General features: G+C 33.4%; 1 protein-coding gene across 8 annotated transcripts in view; it reads right to left on the reverse strand.

Annotated features, from left to right (window-relative positions):
- Positions 1-16,055, reverse strand: part of LOC136027518 (zinc finger protein 239-like) — a 39,356-nt gene that overhangs the window by 18,652 nt on the left and 4,649 nt on the right. For 2 of the 8 annotated variants that reach the window (XM_065704851.1, XM_065704853.1), the window contains exons 1-2: positions 5,501-6,072; positions 3,054-3,097 (exon numbers count right to left, since the gene is read on the reverse strand). The exons of 1 other annotated variant lie outside the window; for it this stretch is intronic. The gene's annotated coding sequence lies outside the window, so the exon portion shown is untranslated. 5 more of the 8 variants (XM_065704849.1, XM_065704850.1, XM_065704852.1 and 2 more) reach the window with 4 other exon arrangements.

Consider the following 16,055-nt stretch of genomic DNA (forward strand, 5'->3'; position numbering starts at 1 on the left):
TGAGAGAATTTGCAATTGCTATATGTCACTATGTAGATACCAAGTGCCATAAAAAAAGTAAAATTTTAACTACTTTACGACAAACTGGGAAAAATATGTTTTTATACAAAAACAACAGCTAATTCTTATAACAGAGAAGTCAATATACCATTGCACCCTCTCAAAAATCAATTTTTCAAACCAGTAACAGCTCTTTGGTACTCCAAGAAGTGATTTTTGTTTATAAATGGGAAAAGAGAAGCTTTCAACTTCTAAATGGGATATAGAGCACAAACGGATTGTATTGCCGCTTGTGTGGATAGTCTGTAAAATATAGAAAAAATCATTATTTTGCAAAATTGATTTGTTTTTCTGCAAAACAAAATATTTTGTAACTGTGGGTTATACCAAGTGTGGTCATTTCTATAATCATCCAGATCATGTATCTTAATGTGACCTCTGACATAGTTGTTTGTGTGTTGCAAAAAATTTCTTCCTTATTCGAGTTTCTGATTTGTTGATAGAACTCTTTAGAGACTAAGCAACATAATATAGAAAGTCAAATCAATTCATTTGGATGTTGCGGTCATGGCAATGCAATTCAACCATGTACACAGGAAGCTCCAAATGAATCACCTTTGTAGGCTACTCTTTCTATGGGAAAACATTAGGACTCCACAGTGAACACATGCAACCATAAATGGCCTGAATTACTTTTGATTGACACTTGCATAGCTCACAGCAGCTTTTTGGTTTTGTAGTGGGGTTTTCACCAGTTTGCTGGTATTGAAAATAACAATGGCACTATTGCCTTAACACATTATTTATTTCCACTTTACTTTCTGCTTGATTTGTTCTGATTCTCACAGTTGCTTTTCTTCTCATAACACAATTCTTTGTTCTTCACTTTCATTGATGCTTTTTGATATTTGCTTTGGCGTGAATGCAGACCAATTGCATACCCAACAGCAGCGTTGATGCTCATTGGTCACTATAAATGCAAAAAGAACAACCAAATGTCCTGGGAGAATCATCTTGGTCGGCAGCCAGGCTGTCAAATGTATTCTGAAGCTGTGACATTAGTTTTTCCATAATGTAATAACCAAAAGAAAACACTTGCATAGCTCACAGCAGCTTTTTGGTTTTGTAGTGGGGTTTTCACCAGTTTGCTGGTATTGAAAATAACAATGGCACTATTGCCTTAACACATTATTTATTTCCACTTTACTTTCTGCTTGATTTGTTCTGATTCTCAAAGTTGCTTGTCTACTCATAACACAATTCTTTGTTCTTCACTTTCATTGATACTTTTTGATATTTGCTTTGGCGTGAATGCAGACCAATTGCATACCCAACAGCAGCCTTGATGCTCATTGGTCACTATAAATGCAAAAAGAACAACCAAATGTCCTGGGAGAATCATCTTGGTCGGCAGCCAGGCTGTCAAATGTATTCTGAAGCTGTGACATTAGTTTTTCCATAATGTAATAACCAAAAGAAAACAAGTATTGCTACATTGTAGTAACCTATGGCTGTTTAAGCTACTAATCTTCCACATTTCAGTTTCCCCATTACCTGCTTTAACTATAGGTACACCTTGAGAGCTACCAGTCCATTTTAGATTCTTATTAGGTTTTATGACAAATTACCAGTTTTGAGACAATTTGGCTATCTGATGCAGACTTGGCCAAATACTAACTTGCAGTTGAAGAGAAATCAAATAAGTAAAAACCTATCAATGTCAATGACTTCAAATAAATTTTTCATAGTGAAATTAAAACTCAATAAAGTATTATTTTGAACAAGTTTTATAAAGCAGTAGCATCAGAGCTTCTGCTGTAGCCTATACTTGAAGTTTTCAAGTCCAACTGCCAAAACTTTCAATTCCCACATATCTTAAACAAAACGTTTCGAAAATTTCAGCCCTCTATATCTCTCAAATATTAAGATATAGTACCTATCTTTAAATTTAATCTGACCTTTATCATAAGTAGTCTATTGAGTTGCTGTTTCAATTTAAATTCAGAGAAGATATGTATTTTTTTTCAATAATACTTCAATTTATTTTATTCAATGTATTTTTTCAATAGTATGGCTGTATTCCAGTAAGAGACATCAAAAGAGAACAGCAAAAACAAAAACAGCTGTTTTTGTCTTACAATTACTTTTATGGAGTTTTGGTTACTTTTGAGTCTAAATTAAATTTAACTAAAACAACATACAATTTTTTACAAGGGGAATATATTTGAAAATATTAGCTTGCATAAAAATAATATTCTTAAGCAAAAGCAAAAATATCAAATTTTCACCAGCAAATGAAGAAAAATTAATAAAACTTTTAACAATAAGGATTTCTGGCAAAAAGGTCAATTTCTTTATTCTTTGGACATTCAAATATAATGAACTTCAAATTAATATAGTAAAAATAACAGAAAATCCGCAATACTTTCCCTCTTGAGATAAAACTAGAACAAACTTGTCTTTATGCAGTTTCTGAAGCCTTTGGAAGGGAGGTGTGGAAGAAGTACAAATAGAAGCTTGAAAACATCTTCTATGAAGATAGTTTAGGTTCTGAATTCATTTGAAAATCCTTAAATTACCTGCATTAGACCAACAACTTGGTAAGACCTGAGAATTAGAGTTATTAAGACAGAAGCATTTTAAGAGAACAATTCTTACTTTACAACAAGCAAAATAATTGCAGCTATGCATTTTGACAGCAGTTACACTATGCTTTGCCATCCCTTCTCCCTAATATTTCAATATACAGCCCAAACTATACATTTCCCATGAGATTTTCTATTTCTGGATTTTGTAACAGATAGTTCAGTTTATGGGCAAAGAAGTTTAAACAAGAGTGATGCCAATACCTTAAAGAAAATAAGAAAATTTTTAAGAGATAAAATTGGCATTCTGGTATATTCTGGCCACTGAAAATAATTTAAATAGGTCACATTTATAATAGGTCAAATCTTGAGAAAATTTGTTCACAGCTTCAATATCTTGGAAATAATTTCATTTGATTGAGGTCATATTTACAAGCATATCATGAAGAATAAATTAAAAATACATACCAAAATTATGGAATAAGAGGTATAAACATGAGTGATGCTAATACCTAAAAAGAAAATATGAAAATTTTTAAGAGATATCAACTGTTTTTTTTTTTTTTTTTTTTTTTTTTTAATTTGCTCATTACAATTCACTGCCTCTTGATACTATAACTACAACAAAATAGAATTATAATCAAATAATAAGTTTTAAACAAATATTTTAGTGTTTTTCTAGAGCCAAAAGTAGCTTACCAGTAAAACAACCATTAACCATTTTGAAAGAACATAAAAAGGACATCAAGTGGTATGTTCACCTAAATTAAGATATTTAAGATAGTTGAATGGCTAACAAGAAATAGACAGTTAGAATAATTGTGACAATAAGTCGAAATTTCAAAATCAAGCACAAAGAAAAATATGGTTAGAATATAAATGGCAGTAAGAATTACAAGATACAGTGAGAATAAGAGCTTGTCAAAAGTATTTAGGAAAATCAGCATTCTGGCAGATTCTGGTTATCAAAAATGATCTAAATAGGTCACAAGTTTGAAAAAATTTGTTCAGAGCTTCAATTTTTTGGAAATAAATTCATATTATTGAGGTCTTATTTATGAGCATATTCCAAAAAATTGATAAAAATACTTTCCAAAAAGAAGTTTTTCAAAGAACAGTGCACATTAAACTTTAGATCAGAAGAAATGTACAATAACTCTAACTCAAAAGATCCAGAAATTACTTTTAAAGAATAAATAAAACCCAAAACAAACAGAAATTAAATAAATATTCAGGGCCAAAAAATACAAAAGACAGAATTATAAATGCATAAATAAATCTTAAAACAAATATAGTTTCAATTGAATATGAATTTTAAGCTTAAGATGAACAAATATATTTTGCTATTGAGGCATAAACAAAACCAAAACCAAACAGAAATTAAATACTGGCTAACAACTATAGCAAACAAACATACAATAGAGACTAATATAAATGGATTAATAAATCTCACAACAAGTGAAACCTATCCTCTAAGCTCTATAAATCAGGCTTTACTAAAGGATATTTTCCTATGTTTGATAACCCTAGATTCTATGAATTAAGCTTCAGTAAAAATAAGGGTGAAATTCTAGTTTAGCTACTTTTATGATTTTGGAAAGGGGTTAAGTTAAGAAAAAAAGCCTGCAGTAATGAATTCAGGATAAAAAACATACTCTGATATGGTATTGCTAAGCTTCTATATTAAACCTCTTCTGATTTTTAAGGGTTAGAAATTTGCCTAATTGACAGGTCTATGGCTAGTGAAATTTTTAGCTAAACAAAACTTTACCTTAATTTTTAGTTATCAATCTCTTTTTCACTGGTTTTAGTTCTGTAAATACGTATTCCTGTTATTTTGAATAGAAATTTAAGCCATATTGTACAGTTTTTTTTCCAAATTATGATATGTATTTGTAGATCTTTAAAACCTCATAAATTGCAATAAACCAAAGTTGTGAAGCAAAATAGTTTTGTTGTAGATTGTACAAATGGGAGATTTATTTTGCAAGATTTCAATTTTATAATGCAAAGATATTTAAAGGTCATTACCCTCTAGAGAAAGAAGTTTTTTTTTCCTAACTTAAACGCTTTACAAGATTGCAAAACATAGCTAAACTAGGATTTTACCCAAAAAAATTGCATGGTGAAGCTAATCTACAGCTTAACCTAAATGGGGATTATGTGACAGACCCTGGGGTTGTGAGTGCTCTTTGTTTAATAGAAATAAAACTGAGTAAAATTTTGACAGTTCATATAACTGACTTACTAATAAAGTAAATATAGCCTACTACTTGATGCCTTTTATTAAGTTCTTTACAAATATAACAATGACTTCTTTTGCAATTTTACATTTAAGCACTTTTTGAGCTCTTAAAAATGATGAATTTTTGATTAAAAGTATGAGTTGTCCCTTATTTTCAACAACGAAAAATAGCCTATTATGTTTTCTCAGAACCATCTTTTCTTGCTTATTTTTGAAAAATAATACTGTTTTCTTAGTGCTAGAATTATTTTTAATAAGGTTGGTTTAGGTTAGATCAAACAGTGCTTAAATTTAAATTTGTGGTAGAAGCATTTATGAACTGTCATAAATTAACTAAAAATTGTAGTCTTGGCAGAATTAGCAATAATTCAGTTTGAATTTGCCCACATTCATATAGAATTAGTCTAGGCTATACTCCTCTGTCTTTTTAAAGGTGAAAAAAACAACGTGTTTCTAAATAGCCAAGACCCCAAATCCCAAGTGAGCTGAAAACTAACATGAATCTTGGTTTTTCAAATTCCAGCCAAAAATTTTTTCACTCATGTACATCTGAAATAGCCCAACTAAGAGATGAACTTTCTTTAGGATCATAAATCAATTTGGGTTTGAAGCATACAAATAAAATTAATGTCTTTCAGAAATAAGTCAGAAATATTTAAAAAAACTTCACTTTGAAAATATCCTAACTGTCTCAATTTTGATTTCTTTCTTCTGCGAATGACCAGTGACTTCTCTTGATGCATGAGTGCTCTCTATCTCAAATCTCATACCATTCAAAAATTTCGAAAAACCTGTATGTTTCTAAGCATTTTATTTCTAAGATGCTACCCCTCCAGAAAGCCGGACCCAAGCAAATCGGAATCACTGATAATAATTATATAAGCCTATATACTCATAAAAAGAAGCACCAGACTCAACATCTACTTTTGGAAACAAGCAAAATAGCCTTACTTGGCACCTGGAATATAAATAGTGAGTCAGGATGAAGCAATTGACATTCCAAAGTGTTATATTCCAAGTTAGTTCTAGTAACATTCGCTACTAGTTGCAGTTACAGCAGCAATAGCAGCCACAAAAGTTTCAAGTAAAACCATAACCTATTTCTAAAATACTGTTTACATGCCATTTTGACAGTTTTTCTCCACATAGTATCTTTTGATTTATTTCAATGTTCTCCTAAACACTCTCAAAGTTACCATTTTAGACACAACCAGAATAAAATATTTCCCCTTTCCTATTTTTGAATCTTAAATGTAAACAATTGGCAAACTGAATAATTTAATATTGTTCCCTATTCAAAACTTGCATTCAATGAGCTAAAATAAACATAAAGTAATCCATTAGAATACAAAATGTATCTAAGGAATTTCAAAGTTTTTAATTGAATGGTCAAGGAACCCAGTCAGCTTTTCCCCTAATACTTTTTAAGTTTGCAGCTGTTTCTATTTGAAATCCTTTTTAATTGAATTACATTCTCTTTTACAAATTAATTTTGTATGTGGAGATGCTTGAGGGGCTGTTTTCCACGTATTTTGATTCCGGGGAAGATATTTTCACGGGGGGGGGGGATTTTAGAGTGATTGATAAACTGATTATAAGTTAAAGTCCTTCTCAAACAAAAGTATGCTAAGGAGAATTTTTCACGCTGAATCGTCCGAAAGAAATTTGAGGAGGAGGCTTTAAGCAAGGATGGAACTGTGTGGAGGGAATTTGATAGAAGTAAGGGTTTTGCGCCTTAGATTAAACGTAATTTCCAAGGAGGAGTTTCCTTTGAAGGGGAAAGATATATTTCATGAGGGGTGAGCCAGATTTACCAGCATTAGTTGAAGAATGATCATAAAATTAAATACATGAAAACCAAGTTTTTTTTTAACTAAAAACATGGAGCAACATTAAAATTCAAAGTAGACAGAAATTAATCCGTATATTAAAGGTTGCTCCCTCTTCAATACCTTGGTCTTTACTGATATAGTTTGATAGTTTGTCCCAAAGTTTGACTGAACGGCCATTAAAACGCGGGGTTTTTTGTTATCAAAATTACGTAAGCTAACCTCTTGGGGTTGCAATTTATTGTATGGTAGACAACAAGCTTTACTCCTGGTACTTTTTTTCATTTTATGATCTCCCACCTTTGGATCATATAGTAACGGTCAATGTAAGTAATTTGCCTTCTTGGACTTTTTTCGAGACGTGGGCAAATATTTTTTTAATTGACAACAGAATGATTTGTTCTAGCGATTTGTTATTTCCCTTGCATGGCAGAGTGGAAGTCTTGACAATTCAAATAAAGTGTCGTTTGCATTCATAATGTGCAAATCAAGAGAAAGAAGAGGCCCTAAAAATCATGACTTCTAGAGAAGCCGCCCGTCAAAGATGGGAACATTTCAAGTGACTAACCATACCATGCTAACTAGTATCTATAGCTTAGAGTAACCAGTAGCTCAAAATGTGAATTTTGTTCTTTGTCCAGATGATACTTCTGACCTGAAAGACCTGCCAACTAAAGATGAAGAACCATCTGATCCATCATAGGTTTCACCCGATGAAAGGTTTAAAAGAACTGCTCGAAGAAGAAATAGAAACCGGCAGAATTGAAGTCAACAACTGTGACAGTCAGGATCAGTGTCATGATAAGAGACATTTTTTTTTTTTTTTTCTTTGTTTTCTTTGAGCACTGAGGACGACTTGGCGGAGGTCCTTGTCGAAATATTTGCTTGTTTTTCAATATTTAGCTACTGGCTGATAAAATCCTCGTTTTTTCACCTATTTGTTTTTTCTCTTTTCATTTTTTGTTCCCTTTCTTTGTTCTCATATGTCATGCATAGCCAGTATGGTCTCAGAACGTATTTACGATGACCCCTGGGAAAAAAAAAAACAAAAAAAACAAACAAATAAACACGCACCCGTGATTTGTCTTCTGGCAACAAATACAAAATTCCACATTTTTGTAGATAGGAGCTTGAAACTTCTACAGTAGGGTTCTCTGATACGCTGAATCTTATGGTGTCATTTTCGCTAAGATCCTACGACTTTTAGGGGGTGTTTCCCCCTATTTTCCTAAATAGGGCAAATTTTCTCAGGCTCGTAACTTTTGATGGGTAAGACTAAACTTGATGAAACTTATATATTTAAAATCAGCATTAAAATGCGATTCTTTTGATGTAGCTATTGATATCAAAATTCAATTTTTTAGAGTTTTGGTTACTATTGAGCCGGGTCGCTCCTTACTACAGTTCGTTACCACGAACTGTTTGAAGTTCGTTACCACGAACTGTTTGATAATGTGTGATTTAATAGCGTGATATGGGTCTCCCAATAAACTCTATCTGGAACGGATGACTTCCTCTCAGCTTTAATGATTGAACAATGATTTCTTTGTTGTTCACAGTGAAGATGTTGTCACCATTTTGGTATTACATAGTTTATTTACCATTTTAATCTACAATTTTGTTGGTGAAGCTTGTTGCATGTTTATTTTTCTCTTCATGAAACTTGCACATTTATTTTTCTCCTTGTGAAACTGATTTTGTTTATCAAACCTTTTGTAAGCTGAGTTTTGCTCGGAGAACTTGCTGTAAGCTGATTTTTTTCACGAAACTTGTTTCATGTGGAAGTTTACTTTTTCTCCTCCTGAAACTCGCACATCGATTTTCTCCACGTGAAACCGATATTGTTCATGAAACTCTTTGAGTGCTGACTTTTTCTTGCTTATAGAACTTGCTGTGGGATAATTTTTTTCTTCGTGAAATAAACATTGATTTTTTCCCCTCGTAAAACTGATTTTGTTTATCAAACCTGTTGCAATCTGATTTTTGCTTAGGGAGCTTGCTGTTTGCGGATTTTTGTTCGTGAAACTTGTTCCATGTTGATTTTCTTTTCATAAAACTAGTATATTGATTTTTCTCCACATGAAACTGATTTTGTTCTAGGTACTTGTTGTGTATTGAGGCTATTCATTACTTGTTCCATATGGAAGTTTATTTTTCTCCCCATGAACTCGCGCATTTATTTTTCTCAAGTGAAACTGATTTTATTCAGGGAACTTGCTTTATGCTGATTTTTTCTTCATAGAAGTTGTTGGGCTCTTATTTCTGTTCGTGAAACTTGTTGAATGATGATTTTTTTTCTTCGTGAAGCCTGTACAATGATTTCTCTCCTCATGAAATTGATTTTGTTCATGGCTCTTGTTGCATGTTGATTTTGTTAATGGAAGTTATTCCAAGTGGAAGGTTATTTTTCTTCTTGTGAAACTTGTACATTAAGTGTTCACCTGATGAAACCAATTTTGTTTATAGGAATTGTTGTGTGCTGATTATTTGTTCGTGAAACTTGTTGCGTTTTGATTTTTTTCGTGAAAATTGTTGCAGGTTGATGTTTCAATTTTCGAAACTTGCATATTGATTTTTTCTCCCTGTGAAACTGATTTTATACATGGAACTCAGCGTGCTGATTTTTCTTGTTCGTGGGAGTTTCTGCTTCCTGAATTTTGTTCGTGAAACTAGTTGCATGTTCATTTTTCTCCTCGTGAAACTTGAACATAAATTTTTTCTCCTCGTGAAACTAAATTTGCTCAAGGAAATTGCTGCATGCTGAATTTTTGTTTGTGGAACTTTATTCACACTGCTCTTTGCTCACAAAACTTGTCTCATGTTGATTTTTCTCTTCATGAAACTTGTACATTGATTTTTCTTCTCGTGAAACTGATTTTATTCATGGAACTTCTCGCGTACTTATTTTTGTTCATATAACTTGTTGCGTGTTGATTTTTCTTATAGTAAAATTTCTCCATTGGTTTACTCCTCGTCAATTGATTTTGTTCATGGAACTAGTTGCGTGCTGATTTTTGCTCATGGAACTGCGTGCTGATTTGTTTTTATTCTTAAAGCTTCTTGCATATTGATTTTTTCTCATCATTAAACTCATGTATGGATTTTTCGCCACATGTAACTGATAATGTTCATGGAACTAGTTGCGTTCTGATTTTTGTTCTTGAAGCTTGTCGTGTGCTGATTGTTGTTCGTGAAACCTGTTGCAGGTTGATTTTTATATTTGTGAAACTTGTACTCGAAGTGTTTTCCTCGTGAAACTAACTTTACACTTGGAAATAGCTGCGTGCTGAAGTTTTGTTCATGGAACTTGTTTCGTGATGCTTTTTGTTCGCAAAACTTATCGCATGTTAATTTTTCTCCTCGTCAAGCTGATTCTATTCATGGAACTTGTTGCGTGCTTATTTTTGTTCGTAAGAATTGTTGCGTGTTAATTTTTCTTATAGTGAAACTTGTCCATTGTTTTTCTCCTCGTGAAATTGTTTTGTTCATGGAACTTGTTGCGTGCTGATTTTTTTTTCTTGATACATGTTGCATGTTGATTTATTCTTTCGTGAAACTGATTTTCTTCATGGAACCCCTCGCGTGCTGATTTTTTCTTACTCATGGAACTTGCTTCATCCTCATTTTTGTTCGTGAAACTTTTTGCATGTTCGTTTTTCTCTCTGTAAAGCTTGTACATTGATTTTTCTACTCGTGAAACTTAATTTTTTCATGGAATCTATTGCATCCTGATTTTTTTTTGTTCGTAGAACTTGCTAAGTGCTGATTTTTGTTCATTGAACTTGTCGTGTGCTGATTTTTGTTTGTGAAACTAGTTGCATGTTGATTTTTCTCTTTATGAAACTTAAATGATTTTTTTTATCATGAAATCAATTTTGTTCATGGAACTTGTTACTTGTTAGTTTCTAGTTCGTGGAACTTTTTTCATGCTGCTTTTTGTTCGCAAAACTTGTTGCACGTCGGTTTTCTCTTCGATAAACTTGTATATTGATTTTCTTTTCGTGAAACTGATTTGGTTCATGGAACTTGTTGCGTGCTGATTTTTGTTCGTGGAGCTTTTCGTGTGCTGATTTTTATTCGTGAAACTCATTAAACGTTGATTTTTTCTCCCCGTGAAACTGACTTCATTCATGAAACTTTGCGAGATGACTTTTCCTGCTCATACATCTTGCTGGGTGATGATTTTTGGCTTCGTGCAACATGCACATTGATTTTTTCACCAAGCAACTGATTTTGTTTATGGATAGTGCTGCGCAAGGATTCCTTTTCGTGAAACTTGACGCACGTCGATTTTTAACTTTTTGAAACTTGTACGGTGATTTTTTCTGCTCGTGAAACTTATTTTCTTCATGGAACTGTCTGCGGGCTGATTTTTCTTGTTCGAGAACTCACTGCGTACTGATTTTTGTTCGTGACACTTGTTACATGTTGAATTTTTCTTCGTCGAAATTGTACATTGATTTTTCTAGTTGTTAAACTGATTTTGTTCATGGAACCTATTGGGTACTGATTTTTTTTTGTTCGTGGAGCTTGCCACCTGCTGAATTTTGTTTGTGAAACTTGTTACAGGTTGATGTTTTCTCTGCTTGAAACTTCTACATTGATTTTTATCCTCGTGAAACTGATTCTGTACATGGAATTTGTCGCGTGTTCAATTTTTGCTCATGGAACTTGCTATGTGCTGATTCTTGTTCGTGAAACTCATTATATGTTGATTTTTCTCTTCGTGAAATTAAAACATTAATTAAGTGTTGATTTTTTGTTCCCTGAAATTACTGCTTGCTGATTTTTTTATTGTTCAAAAATTTCTTGCATATTGATTTTTTCTTATTGTTAAACTAGTGCATTGATTTTCTCCTCGCGAAACTGATTTTGTTCGTGGAACTTGTTGTGTGCTGATTCTTGTTGACGGAACTTAATGAGTGCTTATTTTTGTTCACGAGACTTGTATATTGATTTTTTTCCCTCATGAAACTGATTTTTTTATGAAAGCTGTTGCAAGCTGATTTTTTGTTACGGATGTTGTATATGCTGATTTTGTTCGTGAAACTTGCTGCTTGCTGATTTTTTTTCTATGTAAAACTTCTGCATTGATTTTTCTCCGCAAGGAACTGATTTGGTTCATGGTACTTGCTGCGTGTTGATTTTGTTCATGAAACTTGTACGTTGCTCATGTGGAAGTTCATTTTTTCTCCTCATAAAACTTGTACATTGATTTTTCTCCAAGTGAAATTGATTGTGTTCATGGAAATTGTAGCATGTTGATTTTTTATTGATAAAACTTGTTACATAGATAACTTCGAAGGCCACACTGCCTTTCCATGACGAAAGTAAAACAGTTCAATATAGGGATGAAACCTTTTTATTGACAGGGAATAGATATAAAATTATTTAAACGGATATTTCGAACACATATACAGTGTTCATCATCAGCAGTAAAACTTTACTGCTTATAAAGTTTTAAACTTTTAAAAAGTTTAAAAACTTGTTACGTACTTATTTTGTTCCTAAAACTTGTTGCAAGTCAATTTTTCCACTTTGTGAAAATTGTACAATGATTTTTCTTCTCATGTAAGTGATTTTGGTCATTGTAATTGTTGCATTTCAATTTTGTTAATGGAATATATTCCATTAACAATATTCTACGAATTCACATTAACAAAGAGAAAAATCAACATGCAAAGAGTTTCACAAACGAAATCAGCACACAACAAGCTTAAATAAGAAGAATGGTAATTTTTTAACTTATAAATCTATTTTCGAGGGGAAAAGCTCGAAAAAACCCTTAGGCGAGATAATGTGCAACAGAAGGTTCATCTGGAAGTGGTACATTGTGCCACGCTGACCTAAAATGCTGGGAGTCATCAGATGGAACGCTACGAGAGATATTTTTTATTAAGTTTAAACCATCAATTCTTGTGTAAATGAACATTTTTTCCAGAAAAATGCCCCAAAAAAATGTCATATTTGCGATAATGCGTGCTAGAAGTTGTCGTGTGCCAGCAAACGAGGGTCATGGATTGGGAATTGTCGTGGAACATCATAATCTAGGAAAGATACGACAATTTTCCACTTATCAAATAAAAACACAGGTAATTTTCATATTTTAAATTTATTTTTGAGGGAAAAATGTAAAAAAAACACTAGGTGGTAACGTGCACTAGAAAGGTGTCATCAGGAGTAGTACATTGTGCCACTCTGGCTTCAATTGCAAGAAGCCATCGGAAGAAATGGCAATGGGAAATTATTAAGGATAAACGACTGATTCTTGTATAAACAAATATATATTTGAAGGAAAAATGCTTCAGAAAATGTAATATGTGTGATAATGTGCGCAAGATGGTATTGTGTGCCATTTGTAGTTTGCTTAAGTGGTGTTAATTAGGGGTGTAACATTAAAACATGAGCTATTGGATTATATAACAATAATGCATTATTGTTAATAAGAAAATATCTGGAAAATGTCTTAGAAATGATGAGGGGTGTTAGAACGTGCCAGAAAGGCTAGTCAAAGTGGGGTCAAATGAGATGGCGTATCACATGGGTTTGGCTTGCAAAAACATCAGCCATTGGATTTAAATCCTATTTTAACAGGAAAATAACTGGAAAATGTCTCATGAAATGACGAGGGGGGTGTTACAGGGCGCTAGAGGGGACAGTAACAGTGTGGCACGATGGCGAGAATTGACAAGGTGCATCACGGAGTGCTTGCTTTCGAAAACATGTACCATTGGATTTAGTGTGATTTCTAACGAGAAAATACCTGGAAAAATGAAGGTGGTGTCAGAGGGTGTTGGATGTTCAACCGTATTATAGCACGGTGGAAGGAATTGTGATGATGCATCACGGAGGGTTGGTTTGTGGAAACATGAATCATTGAATTTGGATCATATTTTTCAGACGTAATATATGGAAAATGTCTAAGGAATGATGACTGGGGACAAGAAAGTGTCAGACAGTCCATCATAGTGTACGATGGCGGTGTGGATTAAGAGGGTGTGGTAAGGAGGAGTGTGCCTTGCCAAAAAGACATGAATCATTGTAATTAGATCATATTTTTACCATGAAAATTTCTGAAAAATCTATTAGGAATGATGAGGGGGTGCTAGGGGGCAGGGATACTGTGACGTGGAGGTGTGACTTGACAAGGTTTATCACGGAGGGATGGAGTGCGAAAAAAACATGAATATTGGATTTATTTCCACATTGTTATAAAGAAAACTTCTGATGAAAATGTCTTAGGAATGATAATATGTATCACTTGGGGGCCATGGGGTAGCCACATAATACTACATTGGCGTAAATTGATTGGACTAACCTGTTCTAAAAAGTTAAGGTGAAGGGCCTGAAATTTAACACTTAGTTAAAAGAATGAAAGATTTTCAGTAAGAACTCTCAGAAACAGCTCTTAAAATTGCTCAAATTTATCTCTAATGGCGAGCCTCCCTCTTTGAATTGCTTGCTAGGGTGGGCTAGCCGGTTACTCGTCCCTGTGGCGTCGATTTCCGTAGTCTTAGTACAATGAAACAAGGAATTTTGATTAAATATTCTTAGAAATAGCTCTTAATATGGATAAAATATATCTAACATCCCCCCCTCCGGAGACAAAATGCTTGCCAGAGCTGCCACCGTCCTTAATTCATGGTTCTTTTTACACAGATTTTAGCCTATATCAGGGTTTTTCACATTTTATTGTTTCCGTTTTTTAGTTTTAACTGCTTTTTCATAATACCCACACGTACCCCCCGTCGTTATGTAACACACGTATAAGACTGCATCAAATCCCCCGAGTAAGCCATCACTACGTAACATCCTATATGTGCGCTGTCATTACGTAACATCGCGCGTAACCTACGTCACGAGGAAACCCTCACGTGTAAGATTGCGTCACATTCTCCATGTGCATCATTATTGCGTAACACCCCACATTGTACTTCTATTAAGCGACTTCTTAAGTGTGCACCGCCACGTGTGTGCTCTTAGCAGTAACAAGCGGGGATTTCTTCAAGGGGCACTGAAATCTAGCCTGTCACGAAATTACGTCATTCCCAATAAATCTACTAGGTCATGTACGATTACGCCACTCCCAATAATCTAGCAGTCAAGTAAGATTGCGTCATCCTAAACTCCTATAACGTAACAGACATGTCCTAGAAAACACTCCCTACTGCGTAATAGACGCGTGCTATTATTATACGCGCGTGCTATTGCATCAGACCCCGGTGCACGAAATAAAGTCTTGAGGGGCTGGTAGCCCTAATAGTTTACCCCCTTAAGTACTACTCAAAACATGGGTAGGATTTTGATGGTGTCGTTTTTGATAGTTCTATGACATACTTCAAGGATCAGCAGATCATCTATATATCATCACTTTTGAGGGAATCTTACCAAATGTATTAATCACAATAATTAAGGACGACACTAATTGAGGAGGGGTTCAGAGAGAATATTTTGTGTTTTACAGCTTGGGATCTATTTGAAAGAAAATATATACAAAATTTACTAGGAGAGGACCTACTTCAAATTTATTCAGTGGTCCATGAATTAATGTGCTGCGATAAACTAAGTACAATGCTTAAAAAATATGAACATAGTATCCAAACGGTAGTTCCTCAAATGAAGGAAAAAGTCTAGCATCTAGCATCAAATCAGCAAAACTACGATTAAAAAAGACTTTTATAAAAGTTTTTCCATAGGAGTTAATTCATTAGGAGTTTATAATATATTTATATTACAGTTAAATGTAATATTGTATATTTATTACAGTTCTCGTATTGTACGTTATTTTCTTTCAAATATAATCATAAAAATCTCTCGTTGTTGAGAAAGTACCAGTAAATTCAAAAGTAATGTTTTCCTCAGAGAACGCTTGAATTTTAACTAATTGTTTCTCATCTGTTTTGCATGTTCAGTGAAGTTTCGACACAGTCACTTCTATTTCGACAGGGTCTGTTGCTGTCGGTAAAAAATTTCGACAAGGTTACTACAAGGCATTCTCAAAAGATATGAATCTCATAATAGAAGTCAATATATATATTTGAATTCGGCTGAAGGAATATTTTTTAGTCTATTTGGTATTCCTTTACATCAGACAAGAAAAACATTTGGCACATAGTTTCTTCAACATAATATTAGCTACCATTTTAACAAGAAAAAACCAATGTGGCCATATTTAAAATAATATCAAATGTATCCTGATGCATTTGTGCTAATCCCAACTTTTTTTTGTATAAATAACCAAGTAATGACAGTTTGAACATTACATAGCTAAAAAATTACAAGGAGTCCATTTTGTGTCAGAAAAAGGAAACTGATTGAATTGAATTTTCATTTCTTATCTGGGTGTATCGGATATAGTGTCCACTTTTCGAAAGGTAAAAATACAACGATGGCTTC

Source organism: Artemia franciscana, chromosome 5 (assembly GCF_032884065.1).
Source record: "Artemia franciscana chromosome 5, ASM3288406v1, whole genome shotgun sequence".
In the NCBI taxonomy this organism is placed as follows: Eukaryota; Metazoa; Arthropoda; class Branchiopoda; order Anostraca; family Artemiidae; genus Artemia; species Artemia franciscana.